Source organism: Gorilla gorilla, chromosome 20, assembly GCF_029281585.2.
Source record: "Gorilla gorilla gorilla isolate KB3781 chromosome 20, NHGRI_mGorGor1-v2.1_pri, whole genome shotgun sequence".
NCBI classification, from domain to species: domain Eukaryota; kingdom Metazoa; phylum Chordata; class Mammalia; order Primates; family Hominidae; genus Gorilla; species Gorilla gorilla.
This window is the reverse complement of record NC_073244.2, coordinates 64922115-64937196: the sequence shown is the minus strand read 5'-3', so window position 1 is coordinate 64937196 and position 15082 is coordinate 64922115. Positions and strand designations below refer to the sequence as shown.

Below are 15082 nucleotides of genomic sequence, written 5' to 3'. Positions count from 1 at the left end.
AGTGCAGTGGTGCGATCTTTCTAACCATAGCCTCCACCTCCCGGGCTCAAACAATTCTTGTGCCCCAGCTTCTGAGTAGCTGTGACTACAGGCACTCACCACCACGCCCAGCTAATTTTTGTGTTTTTAGTAGAGACGGGGTTTCATCACATTAGCCAGGCTGTTCTCAAACTCCTGATTTCAAGTGATCCACCTGTCTCGGTTTCCCAAAGTACTGGCATTACAGGCGTGAGCCACCGTGCTCAGCCATTATTATTATTTTAAATAGTTTTGTCTTTTAGTTTTTAGTAAACATATAAGTGGTTTAAGCATGATTCCAATGTGAACATAACAACCATGTTAGTGTCCATTCCTTTCAATATTAAGAACCTAAGTGTGTTATATAGATATTTGGGGGGAGGTTATTGTTGAAGGTATGTTAAACATCTTGAAGTTATAGCATAATAATGAAACTTGAAATTTCCATTACCCTCTCCCTCTCCCTGTCCCTGTCCCTCTCCCTGTCCCTGTCCCTCTCCCTCTCCCTGTCCCTCTCCCTCTCCCTCTCCCTCTCCCTCCTTTCCACGGTCTCCCTCTCATGCCGAACCCTCTCCCTCTCTTTCCACGGTCTCCCTCTCATGCCAAACCGAAGCTGGACTGTGCTGCTGCCATCTCGGCTCACTGCAACCTCCCTGCCTGATTCTCCTGACTCAGCCTGCGGAGTGCCTGCGATTGCAGGCGCGTGCCGCCACGCCTGACTAGTTTTCGTATTTTTTTGGTGGAGACAGGGTTTCGCTGTGTTGGCCGCGCTGGTCTCCAGCTCCTAACCGCGAGTGATCCGCCAGCCTCGGCCTCCCGAGGTGCCAGGATTGCAGACGCAGTCTTGTTAACTCAGTGCTCAATGGTGCCCAGGCTGGAGTGCAGTGGCGTGATCTTGGCTCGCTACAACCTCCACCTCCCAGCCGCCTGCCTTGGCCCCCCAAAGTGCCGAGATTGCAGCCTCTGCCCGGCCGCCACCCCATCTGGGAAGTGAGGAGCGTCTCTGCCTGGCCACCCATCGTCTGGGATGTGAGGAGCCCCTCTGCCTGGCTGCCCAGTCTGGAAAGTGAGGAGCATCTCTGCCCAGCCGCCATCCCATCTAGGAAGTGAGGAGCGTCTCTGCCCGGCCGCCCATCGTCTGAGATGTGGGGAGCGTCTCTGCCCCGCCGCCCCGTCTGGGAGGTGAGGAGCGTCTCTGCCCGGCTGCCACCCTGTCTGGGAAGTGAGGAGACCCTCTGCCTGGCAACCGCCCCATCTGAGAAGTGAGGAGCCCCTCTGCCCGGCAGCCGCCCTGTCTGAGAAGTGAGGAGCCCCTCCGCCCGGCTGCCACCCCGTCTGGGAAGTGAGGAGCGTCTCCGCCCAGCAGCCACCCCATCCGGGAGGGAGGTGGGGGGTCAGCACCCTGCCCGGCCAGCCGCCCCGTCTGGGAGGTGAGGGGCGCCTCTGCCCGGCTGCCCCTACTGGGAAGTGAGGAGCCCCTCTGCCTGGCCAGCCGCCCCGTCCGGAAGGGAGGTGGGGGAGTCAGCCCCCCGCCCGGCCAGCCGCCCCGTCCGGGAGGGAGGTGGGGGGTCAGCCCCCCGCCCAGCCAGCCGCCCCGTCCAGGAGGGAGGTGGGGGGGTCAGCCCCCCCGCCCGGCCAGCCGCCCAGTCCGGGAGGGAGGTGGGGGGGTCAGCCCCCCCGCCTGGCCAGCCGCCCCGTCCGGGAGGTGAGGGGCGCCTCTGCCCGGCCACCACCCCGTCTGGGAGGTGTACCCAACAGCTCATTGAGAACGGGCCATGATGACAATGGCGGTTTTGTGGAATAGAAAGGGGGGAAAGGTGGGGAAAAGATTGAGAAATCGGATGGTTGCTGTGTCTGTGTAGAGGGAGGTAGACATGGGAGACTTTTCATTTTGTTCTGTACTAAGAAAAATTCTTCTGCCTTGGGATCCTGTTGATCTATGACCTTACCGCCAACCCTGTGCTCTCTGAAACATGTGCTGTGTCCACTCAGGGTTAAATGGATTAAGGGCGGTGCAAGATGTGCTTTGTTAAACAGATGCTTGAAGGCAGCATGCTCATTAAGAGTCATCACCACTCCCTAATCTCAAGTACCCAGGGACACAAACACTCTGCCTAGGAAAACCAGAGACCTTTGTTCACTTGTTTATCTGCTGACCTTCCTTCCACTATTGTCCTATGACCCTGCCAAATCCCCCTATGTGAGAAACACCCAAGAATGATCAATAAAAAATAAAATAAAATAAAATAAAATAAAAAGAAATTTCCATTACCTGGCCAGGTGCAGTGGCTCACCCCTGTAATCTCAGCACATTGGGAGGCCTAGGTGGGCAAATCACCTGAAGTCAGGAATTCAACACCAGCCTGGCTAACATGGCAAAACTCTGTCTCTACTGAAAATTCGAAGTGCGGTGGTGGGCACCTGTAATCCCAGCTACTCAAGAGGCTGAGTTCTTTGAATTCAAGAGGCAAAGATTGCAGGAGGCGAAATGGCACCATTACACTCCAGCCTGGGTGACAGAGCAAGACTCCGTCTCAAAAAAACAAAGAAAGAAACAAACAAAAATTTCCATAACCTGCAAAGACTACTTTCTCCACTAGAACTCTTTGGTATTTATGTCAGAATTATTTCTGTATATGTTGCATTTTCATTAACATATATGTACAGTGTTTTTTTGTGCTTTTTTCTGCTAAATAATTGGAAAAAAAGTTGAGTTATAAAGAAAAGATACACTTATACAGGTTTCTGTATCTGTCTGTCTATTTATTTATTTATTTATTTATTTCTGAGACAAAGTTTTGCTCCTGTCACCCAGGCTGAAGTGCAGTGACACAATCTCAGCTCACTGCAACCTCTGCCTCCCAGTTTCAAGTGATTCTTTTGCCACAGCCCCCCGAGTAGCTGGGATTACAGGCATGCACCATCATGCCCGGCTAATTTTGTATTTTTAGTAGGAACAGGGTTTCTCCTTGTTGGTCAAGCTGGTCTCGAACTCCCAAACTCAGGTGATCCACCTGCCTTGGCCTGCCAAAGTGCTGAGATTACGGGTGTGAACCAACTTTGATGGATGCGCAGCAACATAATCAAGCTTATGTACAAGGCATTTGAGATTGAGGAATGGAAAACTACTGAGGCACTGTGTGTATGTTGTTTGTGTATGAGACTGTAACTCCTTGACCCTGAAATCAGGACAAGGAGTAGAATGTGTGATAAGAAACGCTGAAACAGTCTCCTGTGAATGTGGTCTGAGTGCTTTTACAAGGCCATAGTGCCTCAAGACCCGACTGCAAAGAGCTCCATGGTGTATGTTTTTTGTTTGTCTGAAGTGTAGTTTAAACAAGCCCGTTTTTTTTTTTTTTTTTTTTTTGAGATGGAATCTTGCTTTCACCCAGGCTGGAGTGCAGTGGCATGATCTCGGCTCACTGCAAGCTCCGCCTCCCGGGTTCACGCCATTCTCCTGCCTCAGCCTGCCAAGTAGCTGGAACTACAGGCGCCCACCACCACGCCTGGCTAATTTTTTTGTATTTTTAGTAGAGACGGGGTTTCACTGTGTTATCCAGGATGGTTTCGATCTCCTGACCTCGTGATCCGCCCGCCTCGGCCTCCCAAAGTGCTGGGATTGCAGGCGTGAGCGACCGCGACCGGTCTAAACAAGCCCTTTCGATAAATACTTGGAGGACGGATTCTGGGGCGGCACTCTCTCAGAAGGGTTGCTCCCCGCCCCACTCAGCTGGAATTATCTGAGTACTTCATTCTTGGCGTTCGCTGCAAGCTATAAGCTGCACCACTGCACCTGGCCTATCTGTCCTTTTATTTACCTTCACTGGAGAACTTTATATATATTTGTGGGTTGGAGTTACTCTTTAGCCTTCTTTCATTTCTTTTTCTTTCTTTCTTTCTTTTTTAATTTCAAGATGGAGTCTCGGGTCTGTCGCCCAGGCTGGAGTGTAGTGATGCGATCTTGGCTCACTGCAACCTCCACCTCCTGATTTTAAGGGATTCTCCTGCCTCAGCCTCCCAAGTAGCTGGGACTACAGGTGCGTGTCACCACACCCGGCTAATTTTTTGTATTTTTTTAGTAAAGACATGGTTTCACCGTGTTAGGCAGGATGGTCTCAATTTCCTGACCTCGTGATCCTCCCACCTCAGCCTCCCAAAGTGCTGGGATTACAGGCGTGAGCCACCATGCCCTGCTTGCCTTAAGGTTTTGAAAACTTGTTAGTGGTATTAGATGGCTTCAAGTATTGCAAGTTTTACAGTACAGACTGTTAACTTCCTTTGTTTAATAAGATTTGTAAGTCTTCTGTGAGGCTGATGATGAGATGCTCCTTTTCCCATCTCAGGCATTTCACTGTCCTGTCAAAAATAGTTTAGACTGGTCGGCCCTGGTGTCTAATGCTTCTAACCCCAGCACTTTGGGAGGCCAAGGTGGGTGGATCGCTTGAGGTCAGGAGTTTGAGACCAGCCTTGCCAACATGGTGAAATGCCATCTCTACTAAAAATACAACAGATAGCTGGGCACAGTGGCAAGTGCCTGTTATCCCAAGTACTCAGGAGGCTGAGATAGGAGAATCACTTGAACCCCGGAGGCAGAGGTTGCAGTGGGCTGAGACTGTGCCACTGCACTCCAGCTTGGGCGTCAGAGTGATACTCCAGGCTGAGGCGGGAGAATCTCTTGAGGCAGGAGAATCATTGTGCCACTACATTGCAGCCTGGCTGATAGAGCATGACTGTCTCAAAAACAAACAAAAAAAGAAATAGCTTAAACTGGGAGACTTCAGACACAAAAATTTATTTCTCATGAATTTGGAAAGTGGGAAATCCAAGAGCAAGGTGCCAGCCAAATTGGTTCCTGCTGAGAGCATTCTTCATGGGTTAGCCCAGCCATCTTCCTGCCATGTCCTGACATGGGGGAAAGAGGAACAGGCGATGAGCTCTTTAATGTCTCTTTATAAATGCACTTTTAGTATTCACAGGTAGTCAACACCCATGGCTAAATTCTCTCCAAGTCTGCATCTGCAGGAACATCCTGTTAGAGAATACCACATCTACCAAAGCTTATTTGAGAAGTAGTTGAGTAGTTTGAGTCTCATCCTGTTGCCCAGGCTGGAGTGCAGTGGCATGATCTCAGCTCACTGACACCTCCACCTCCTGGATTCAAACGATTCCTGCCTCAGCCTCCCAAGTAGCTGGGATTACAGGCACCTTCCGCCATGCCCAGCTAATTTTTTTGTATTTTTAGTAGAGATGGGGTTTCAGCACGTTGGCCAGGCTGGTCTCGAACTCCTGACCTCGTGATCTGCCTGCCTCAGCCTCCCAAAGTGCTGGGATTACAGGCATGCGCCACCACGCCTGGCAGTTAGTCAATTCTTATTCGTTTAAATGCTGTGTACTTTCTTTTTTTTCCTTTTTTTTTTTTTTGGAGAGACAGTCTCACTCTGTCACCCAGGCTGGAGTGCAGTGGCGCGATCTCTGCTCACTGCAAGCTCCACCTCCCGGGTCCACGCCATTCTCTTGCCTCAGCCTCCTGAGTAGCTGGGACTACAGGCATGTGCCACCACGCCCGGCTAACGTTTTGTATTTTTAGTAGAGATGGGGTTTCACCGTGTTAACCAAGATGGTCTCGATCTCCTGACCTCATGATCTGCCCGCATCGGCCTCCCAAAGTGCTGGGATTACAGGCATGAGCCACCGTGCCCGGCAATGCTGTGTATTTTCTTGACCTCATATATCAGAAGGTAGTGATCTTAACATGTAATTCAGTTCTTATATTGTGTGCTGGTGGTAAGTAGAAGTTTTGGCTTTTTTCTTAAGTGGAAATTGTTTACAATTCTGCAGGCTGTATAAATGTACATATTATTTTCTTGTTTTATCGTTGGTTACAATATTTTGTTAATTGAATTTTATGACTTTACATGTGAGTATTCAGTATGTGGCATGCAATATAACTGACACACTGCACTCATTAATGTCACAAAGTGCCACTGGGTGCAGTGGCTTATGCCTGTAATCCCAAATGGCCAACATGGTGAAATCCCATCTCTACTAAAAATACAAAAATTAGCCGGGCATGCTGGTGCTTGCCTGTAATCCAAGGTATTCAGGAGGCTGAGGCAAGACACTCACTGGAACCCAGGAGGTAAAGGTTGCTGTGAGCCAAGATCGTGCCATTGCACTCCAGCCTGGGTGACAGAGCAAGACTCCATCTCAAAAATATAAAAATAATAAACGTTTTTTAAAAAAGTCACAAAGTGCCTGTTCCACATGGATATAGGAAATTTTTCACAGTTATTCAGAAAAATATGGTATTCACATTTTCTTTTTGGGGGGATGGAGTATCACTCTGTCGCCCAGGGTGGAGTGCAGTGGCACGATTTCAGCTTACCACAATCTTTGCCTCTCGGATTCAAGCAATTCTTCTGCCTCAGCCTCTCAGGTATCTGGGATTACAGGTGCCCACCACCATGCCTGGCTACTGGCTACTTTTTGTATTGAGGTAATCTGCCTGCCTCTGCCTCCCAAACAAAGTACTGGAATTACAGGTGTGAGCCACCATGCCCTGCCTTTTTTTTTTTTTTTTTTTTTGAGATGGAGTCTCACTTTGTCATCCAGGCTGGAGTGCAGTGGTGCGATATTGACTCACTGCAGCCTTTGCCTCTTGGTGATTCTTGTGTCTCAGCCTCTCATGTAGTGGGATTACAGGCAGGGGCCGCCATGCCTGGCTAATTTTTGTATTCTTTTCTTATCTTCTCAGTGCTATGATTGTTTGACAATACAGAATTTCCATTGATTTTGATTATCCTTACAAGAGCTTGTTGTGGATTATTTACCAATATAGTACATTATCCAGTCCTTTAGCGTTTATTTGTATACTCTATGCTATAAATATGAAGAATATATATTTTTTCTTCTTTGATGTGACAGTAATATGCTTTTTGCAAACTGTGATACACTTTAAGGTCACAGTGGAAAAACACTCCTTACTTTAGGCTTACACATGTTTGTGCCCTGTCAGTGTTTCATCATGATATTGGGAATAGGCTTCTGTAGAAATGATTTAAAGGACTTGTAATCGCCCTTTATTTATTAAAGAACCTTACTCCTTTTGTGTTCTTAAACTTTGAAGATCATGTTTGGGAATTTCAAAATAAATATTGTTTTTTGTGTCCTATTTACACATTTCAGTATTATTTACCATCTGCACTTAATTGGAAACCTATTGGTGTTTATATTTTGTAGCTATCTCTTCCAAATGCATGACAAGGAAGTTATCATCAAGAGGGCAAGGCAATACAGAAGTGTTCCACACAGGGACATTGCAAAGACAAGCAAGTCATCACACTGGAGATTTTTCCTTCCAGGAAATTGAGAAAGATTTTCAGGACTTTGAGTTTCAGTGGCAAGAAGATGAAAGAAATGGCCATGAAGCACTCATGACAGAAATAAAAAAGTTGACGGGTAATACAGACTGATATGATGAAAGGCATGCTGGAAACAAGCCTATTAAAGATCAGCTTGGCTCAAGCTTTCATTTGCATCTGCCTGAACTGCATATATTGCAGAGCAAAGGGAAAATTGATAGTCAAGTTGAGAAGTCTGTCAATGATGCTTCCTCAATTTCAGCATCCCAAAGAATTTCTTGTATTCCTAAAACCCATATTTCTAATAAGTATGGGAATAATTTCCTCCATTCTTCATTACTCACACAAAAACAGGAAGTACACATGAGAGAAAAATCTTTCCAATGTAATGAGAGTGTCAAAGCCTTTAATTGTAGCTCACTGTTAAAAAAAATGTCAGATAATCCATTTTGGAGAGAAACAATATAAATGTGATATATGTGGCAAGGTCTTTAATCAGAAGCGATACCTTGCATACCATCGTAGATGTCACACTGGTGAGAAACCTTACAAGTGTAATCAGTGTGGCAAGACCTTCAGTTACAAGTCATCCCTTGTAATTCACAAGGCAATTCATACTGGAGAGAAACCTCACAAGTGTAATGAATGTGGCAAGGTTTTTAATCAAAAGCAAAAAGCATATCTTGCACATCATCAAAGACTTCATACTGGAGAGAAACCTTACAAATGTGAAGAATGTGACAAAGTTTTTAGTCGCAAATCACACCTTGAAAGACATAGAATTCATACTGGAGAGAAACCATACAAATGTAAGGTTTGTGACAAGGCTTTTGGATGTGATTCACACCTGGCACAGCATATTATAATTCACACTGGAGAGAAACCTTACAAGTGTAATGAGTGTGGCAAGACCTTTGTTCAAAATTCATCTCTTGTAATGCATAAGGTCATTCATACTGGAGAGAAATGTTACAAGTGTAATGAATGTGGCAAGGTTTTTAATCACAAATCAAACCTTGCATGTCATCATAGACTTCATACTGGAGAGAAACCTTACAAGTGTAATGAATGTGGCAAGGTTTTTAATTGAAAATCAAACCTTGAACATCATCATAGAGTTCATACCAGAGAAAAACCTTACAAATGTGAAGAATGTGACAAAGTTTTCAATTTCAATTCACACCTTGAAATACATAGGAGAGTTCATACTGGAGAGAAACCATAGAAATGTAAGGTTTGTGACAAGGCATTCAGGTGTGATTCACACCTGGCACAACATACTAGAATTCACACTGGAGAGAAACCGTGCAAGTGTAATGAGTGTGACAGAGCCTTCAGTGGTCAGTCAACACTTATTCACCATCAAGCAATTCATGTCATAGGGAAACTTTACTAATGTAATGATTGTCACAAAGTCCTCAGCAATGCTGCAACCATTGCAAATTATTGGAGAATCCATAATGAAGTGAGAACTTACAAGTGTTATAAATGTGACAAATTTTTCAGACTTCGTTCATACCTTGCAGTTTATCAGCGAACTCATACTGGAGAGAAACCTTACAAATGTGATGATTGTGGCAAGGTCTTCAGTCAGGCTTCATCTTATGCAAAAGATAGGTGAATTCATACAAGAAAGAAACCTCACAAGTGTGACGATTGTGTCAAAGCCTTTATTTCAGGTTCATGCCTCATTACACATCAGAGAATCCATACTAGACAGAGATCTTACAAAAGTCATATGTGTGGCAAGATCTTTAGTCTGAGATACTCCTTGCAGGACATCAGAAAATTCATTTTTGAGGTAATAATTCCAAATGCAATGAGTATAGCAAACCATCAAGCACTAATTGACGTTAGATTCAAATCAGCATTGAGTTGAGTTTGAGTTGACTTAACATTGAGTTCAAGTATTAATTGAGATTAAAGTGTTTATGTTAAGAGGATTAGGCCAGGTGCAGTGGCTCACACCTGTAATCCCAGCACTTTGGGAGGCCAAGACAGGTAGATCACTTGAGATCAGGAGTTTGAGAGCAGCCTGGCCAACAAAGGTGAGCACTTTTCCCAGTCTGTTTTTTGTTTCTTCAACAAAAACTGATAGAGATTTTTATGGGTATTGTGTTGAATCTAAATCATATTGGGTTATATAATCATTTAACAGTATTAATTTTTCCAAAACATCAGTATAGGTTATATCTTTATATATGTTTTTAATCATTTTGATCAATGTTAGTAGATTTCAGTGTATGAATTTCTCACTTCTTTCTGTTTATTCCTATTTCTTACTTTAAGTTCTCTAGCAAATGGAAGCGTTTTTAAATTTTCATTTAAAATTGTTTATTGTTAATGTATGAAAATTCAATGAATTTTTGGTGCTGATATTGTATTGTGCAAATCTACTGATGTGTTTATTAGTTGCAGTAGTATTTTGGTTGACTCTGTGATTTTCTACACAGAAGATCATGTCATCTACAAAAAATATAATTTTACTTTTTCTGATTTTGAGGCATTTCATTTCTTTTGCTAGTTCATTGCTCTGGCTAGGACATCCAGTATTTATTGAATAGAAAAAGTGAGAACGTTCTTGCATCATGTGAGATCCTACAGGAAAAGGATTCCATTTTCCCTGCTTGGTTATCTCCACATTGGTCATTTCATCAATGGTCTTTCTATTGGTGAGGTAAATTTCCTTCTCTATCTATTTTGTTTAAGATTTCTATGATGAACAGATGTTGAATTTTGTGAAATGATTTTTCTCCATCTGTTGAGATGATGTGGTTTTCATCTTTCATTCTGTTCAAGTGGTATATCACATTGATTTGCTTGAATATGTTGAACCATCCTTGCATGCCAGAAGTAAATGGCACTTGCATATCTACAATCCTTTTATATATCCTCTTGAATACAGTTTTCTAGTACAAGTGGTCTTCAAGAAGCTCATGGAAAAATACATATTATGGGAAAATTGTGCATGAATTTCACAGTTTTTGCACCAAAATAAACTGATACAAATCTGTTATAACAAGTCTGAACAGACTCTAGTTTGAGGCACTGAGAAGGATAAGACATGAGTTTGAAAAGAGACTGTATCAAAGGAATACAAATTCTGCTAAAATTGAAACAAGAGGAAACATAAAATTTATGATGAGAACAGTTGCAGTGTCTCAGGTCTGTAATCCCAGCAATTTCAGAGGCCAAGACAGGTGGGTCACGTTAGCCCAGGCATTCAGGACCAGCCTGGGCAACATGGTGAAAACCCCTTCTATACAAAAAATACAGAAATTCACTGGGCATGGTGGCACCTGACTGCAGGGCCAGCTACTGTGGAGTCTGCAGTGTGAGGATGGCATGAGCCTGGGAGGTCAAGGCTGCAGTGAGCTGTGATCTTGCCACTGCACTCCAGCATGTCTCAAAAAAAGAATACTTATGGTAAAGTTTGGGTAGATGAATTATGATATCATTGATGCTTTATGAAAAGGTTATGGGGATGATGCCCAAAAGAAATCAACAGTTTGTAAATGGATAACTCATTTTGAGTTGGGAGAAGACAATGTTGAAGGTTACACGTGGAGCAGCAGGCAGACCATCCACATCAGTTTCAGAGAAAAACAATAATCTTGTTTGTGCCGTGATGAAGAGGACTGACAGCTAACAGCAGAAACAATAGTCAGGAGGTTGAGAACAGGCTGGTTAACGTGGTGAAATGCCATCTCTATTAAAAATACAAAAATTAGCTAGGTATGGTGGCAGGCACCTGTAATCCCAGCTCCTCGGGAGGCTGAGGTGGGAGAAACGCTTGAACCCAGGAGGTGGAAGTTGCAGTGAACCGAGATGGTGCCATTGCACTCCAGCCTGGGCAACAAGAGTGAAACTTTCTCTCAAAAAAAAAAAAAAAAAAAAAGATGTCAAGCCCCTTCTCTTCCTTTCTCCACCATCGTGGTGTGTACTTGACTCTGCTTCTCACCAGATCTTCTCATAAGACTATCAGGATTAAGCGATTCCTGGCCAAGAAAAAAAGCAAAATCGTTCCATTCCCCAGTGGATTCAGATGAAAACTGGTAATAAAATCAGGTACAACTTTAAAAGGAGACATTGGAGAAGAACCAATCAGGGTCTATAAGGAATTGCACGTGAGATGGCACACATAGTTATGCTGTCTGAGCATCACAATCACGTTACCATATCAAGCAGAAAATGTCACCATTATCTGGAGAGTTGGACATGTTTTATTGGGAATATATTTTTTCTCTCTGAATCTGTTATGAACACGTTGGTTGGCTGGGTTCAGTAATAAATATGTGAGACTTTTCATTTCAAAAAAAAAGTCAAATGATGTAATTCCATAGAGTACCTTAATTCCTGTATTGCTTTTTAGTTTTTTTTGAGATGGAGACTCCACTGGGTTCAGTGGATCACACCTGTGGTCCTCACACATTGGGAGGCTGAGGTGGGAGGATTGCTTGAGATCAGGAGTCTTCTGGGAATCTTCTTGCCTCCGCTAACCCAGTTCATGATAGACCCTTGGACTTTTACTGTTTTGGAAAAATCTATATAAACCAATATCAGTGTGTCAAAGCATTATGTCTGTCAGAAGGTTGTGAAAGAAGCTTAAAAATTACTAAGCCGAAGAGAAAAGTCAGGCTGGGAACTGTGTCAGACAAACCTGCCTCCCATTTTATTCCTAAAAGAGACAGTTACAAGGATTTTTTACAAAGCTACATAGAGGCTGGGTATGGTGGCTCAGGCCTCTAATCCCAGCACTTTGGGAGGCCACGGTGGGTGGATCGCCTGAGCTCGGGAGTTCGAGACCAGCCTGACTAACATGGAGGTACCCCATCTCTAGTAAAAATAGAAAATTAGTCAGGCATGGTGGCATATGCCTGTAATACCTGCTACTCAGAAAGCTGAGGCAGGAGAGTCGCGTGAACCCAGGAGACAGGTTGTGGTGAGCCGAGACCACACCATTTCATTCCGGCCTAAGCAATAAGAATGAAACTCCATCTCAAAGATGAATAAATGAATACACAGATACATAAATATTTAAAATATAAAGATGAGGTTTCACCATGTTGCCTGGGCTGGTCTCCAACTTTTGGCCACTAGCTATCTTTCTGCTTTGGCCTCCCATCATGCTGGAATTACATGCATAAACCACCATGCCTGGCCACATTATGCTTTTTTAAACTTGCTAATATTTTAGATATGCTAATTTCTTCCTAAACGTAATTATGTTGTAGCTAATTATTAGTGTTTGATAAATGAAGCCTTCGATAACTAGGGATGTGAGTGAAAAATATAGTTCATAGTACATGTTAACTTACAGATATTGCCATAAAATTATTGCATGCAGAAATGCGGTGATTTAAAAGTTTATAATTTTTTTTTCTTTTTTTGATATGCAGTCTCACTCTGTTGCCCAGGCTGGAGTGCAGTGGTGAGATCTCAGCTCAATGCAACCTCTGCTGCCTGGGCTCAAGCAATTCTCCTGCCTCAACCTCTTGAGTAGCTGGGATTACAGGCGCATGCCACCATGCCCAGCTAATTTTTGTATTTTTAGTACAGATGGGGTTTTGCTGTGTTGGCCAGGCTGATCTCAAACTCCTGACCTCAGGGTGATCTATTTGCCTAGGCCTGCCAAAGTGCTGGGATTACAGGTGTGAGCCATCACACCCAGCCAATTTTGTAATTTAGTTATATTTTCTTCAGAGCCCACGTAAAACAGAATAACCTGACTGCAATGTATCCTTAGTAATATCTCATAATTATTCTCCATATGAAAATAAATCCCAATGTTTGAAGACTGCCTATTTTACAGCCTTTGTTATTCACACCTGATAGAACACTTAGGAAAGAACAACAAAGAAAACACCCAAAATAGATTACAATTGGATGGGTGTGGTAGCTCGCCTTTAATCCCAACACTTTGGGAAGCTAAGGTGGGAGGATTGTTTGAGTACAGGAGTTCAAGGCCAGCCTAAGCATCATAGTGGACCCCCGACTCTACAAAATATTAAAAAATTAAAATTAGCAAGGCCTGGTGGTGAGGGCCCGTGGCCCCAGCTAATTGGGAGTGAGGCGGAAGGATTCCTTGAGCCCCAGAGGTTGAGGTTGCAGTGGGCAGTGTTCCCACCACTGCATTCCATCCTGGGTGACAGAACTAGGTCCTGTTTCTAGGAAAAAAAAAATTACAACTTGAAGATAAAAAGCACATTTTCTACTTATTTTCAGAAGGCACGTAAAGTGAATTTGATATTACAATACACTTAGGAATTATGTAAAAAAAAAAAAAAAAGGAATTTGAGAATGAGGAGTAAGGTCTACTTTTTTTATCTTGCCCAATTTCCTATCTAAAGGGTCTGGGGAGTCATGCCCTACAAACCATAAATACTCATCAGATGGGTTTTATTTAGTCCTATATATCCTGTCTTACTTTCCAGTCTGACTCTGGAATAACGTGACAAAGAAGAAAGTCAAAATATTTTACCCCAAAACATGTTTCTGTGCCATGTTTTGAAGTGGTCCTGCAAAGCTGTTCTTTGTGAGGGGTACATGTGCATCTGTAAAGAATCTCTGTTAACATAGCTAGATCTTTTTCTTCTAGGCCCTACCAATCCTGAAGAGATTAAGTAAGAATCTCGCACTGTTTAAAGGTCTGAATAGAAAACATTTGTCATCTATAATCTCTAAGGGCAGCCAATAGAAGACTTGAAAACAACCTTGGTCTCCACAATCTTTTACCTTAACGTGAACATTTCCTCTCCATTGATCCCAGGTATTTAGACAAACTCAACCAATCAGAAAATGTTTCAATTTACCTGTAGCCCAGAAGTCCCCGCTTTGAGTTGCCCCGCCTTTCTGAACCAAAGCAACGTATTTCTTAAATGTATTTGATTGATGTCTAATGCCTCCCTAAAATGTCTAAGAACAAGCAGTTCCCCATCACCTTGGACACATGTTCTCAGGACCTCTTGAGGGTCATTCATATTTAGCTTAGAATAAATCTCTTAAGATATTTTACAGTTTGACTCTTTTCCACGACAAAAATAACTCATTGTAAGTGCAGCATGAAATAACAAATGTAAGAAACCACTGGGCAACTTATATGCACTGTTACAATGTCAGTGCTTTTTTTAAATCACTTTTTTGTTTATTGAGACGGAGGAGGGAGCTCTGGGATAGAGGGTCTTACTTTGTCGCCCAGGCTGGCCTGGAACTCCAGGCTCAGCGATCCTCTCGCCCCTGCTTCCTGAGTAGCTGGGACCCCAGACTCCTGCCACCCTGCCCGCATCCCTGCTGTGTTTAAGCAGCAGGTGGTGACCTCACTCCTCCCTAGCCTGAGCCCTCTGCTCCACACCCCAGACGGTGGCCCTAGGGAAGTCTCAGGAGCTGAGCACAGTGTGGACTCTCCCACTCCAGTGAATGGAGAATTGAAAGGGAGAGAATTTCTATTCTGTTCTGTGGACCGTCAGCCTGAAATTCTACCTTTCGCTCAGGCAAGGCTTTGCATTTCGCATTCTAGTTTGCATTCCTGCCGTAGACAACTTCCAGGCTTTGGAATTAAATTGCTAAAATAAATTTCAATAGCAAGGAACTTTCCCGGATCCAATTACCGCCACACGGCGACTTCTCAGGGAGGTACTATTTCCCTGACTGCTGAGCTGCTCCAGCCTCACTGGCGGGTGTCACCTCTAAAACCTTGAAAACAG

The 15082-nt window shown here is 43.8% G+C and overlaps 1 pseudogene; it reads left to right on the top strand.

Annotated features, from left to right (window-relative positions):
* The first annotated feature begins 7256 nt into the window (after positions 1-7256).
* On the top strand, positions 7257-7768 carry LOC134757702 (putative protein ZNF321; annotated as a pseudogene).
* Positions 7769-15082: the final 7314 nt, after the last annotated feature.